This window comes from Carlito syrichta, unplaced genomic scaffold (genome assembly GCF_000164805.1).
Source record: "Carlito syrichta isolate Samal-C Ts95f unplaced genomic scaffold, Tarsius_syrichta-2.0.1 Scaffold303086, whole genome shotgun sequence".
NCBI lineage: Eukaryota > Metazoa > Chordata > Mammalia > Primates > Tarsiidae > Carlito > Carlito syrichta.
Window position 1 is genome coordinate 1 of NW_007247182.1, and position 1,229 is coordinate 1,229.

General features: G+C 56.0%; 1 protein-coding gene across 1 annotated transcript in view; it reads right to left on the reverse strand.

Annotated features, from left to right (window-relative positions):
* Positions 1-108: 108 nt before the first annotated feature.
* Positions 109-1,229, reverse strand: part of LOC103259994 (leucine-rich repeat-containing protein 37A3-like) — an 8,137-nt gene continuing 7,016 nt past the window's right edge. Inside the window, exons 3-4 of the mRNA XM_021712114.1 lie at positions 325-479; positions 109-237 (exon numbers count right to left, since the gene is read on the reverse strand). The gene's annotated coding sequence lies outside the window, so the exon portion shown is untranslated. The remainder of the gene's footprint in view (positions 238-324; positions 480-1,229) is intronic.

Below are 1,229 nucleotides of genomic sequence, written 5' to 3' on the forward strand. Positions count from 1 at the left end.
GCTGGGAAAGATGGCTCAGCCCTGCTCTCCTGTCCTGGGGCTCTTGTTATCTGTTTATACACATTTTGCTATTTATATTTTAATTTATTATCACATGGCTAGGACTGCTTGTACAAGATTTTTTGTATTTTATTTTTTTGAGTCGGAGTCACTACACAGCCTTGGGGCCATTCCATCTCATCGACTTCCACCGACTCCTCTGGCGCTGCCCTTTCCGTCAGGGCTTCTCTGCTGTCCCTGGGTGGGAAGGACAGGCTGAGGCTTGTTCCCCTGAAGGGAGCAGCTCGGCCTGCCCAACCTCCTCTTCCAGGCCCAGCCGCTTACCCAGCTGGGCCTGGAAGAATATCATGGCTGAATATCTCATCCTCCTCGTCGTCGGAATCCTCGTGGTGCAGATTCTGCACCACGTTCTTGCACGTGGTATTGAAAGGTCTGTGCATGTCCCTGAGCCAGAGTGGCCACCTCAGCCAGAAGCCCTCCTGGAAGAAGAGAGGGAAAGATGGACACCACGCTCCCACCTCCCAGGTGCCTGCCCTCGTGGACTTACCTCCTGCTCCTTAGACGAGCACTTCCTGTGCAGCAGAAACCCAAAGAAGCCCCTGGGGAGACATGCAGCGTGTTAGTGACTCCTGCCTCCTCCCAGGCCACCCACAACGTCTGCCCGGGTCTCATGAGGCGTGGGAGTGCACCTCGGCCCATAATCACAGGGAGGAAACCCTGCCCCAGGGCCGGGCTTGAACATGATTCACTGCAGGCGGGACTCCCAGAAGCCCTCCATGTGTCAGAGGGCCCCACAGTATCTCGGAGTCTCTGATGGCTCAGCAAGGCGCAGAGGTGGGATTTTCAGCCCCACTCAGCCTGTGGCCACGGCCCTTGTTCAGTGAGCACACTGCCCAACCAGGCCGGGCGGAAGCATGGCACGCCCTAGAGGGGCAATGTACACCCGTCTCCTCAGACGTGGTCTCACACAGCAGGAGCCAGGTGGGGGGACGGGTGCTTCTATGACCCGGATGCTCTACCCTCTGAGCCACGTCACACTGCTGGAGCCTGACCAAACACCAGGGTGAGGAAGCATCCTTCCTGCCTCTGGCAGTGACCACACTACAGAATGAGGGATGACCAGAGGTGCGTTCCCTCACGTAAAAGTTGCAGGGTTAACGTTTATCTTGAGGTTCCTTGTTTTTTCATCTTCTTTCCATGAGCGTAAATCTGTTTTGGAAGAAAACGTG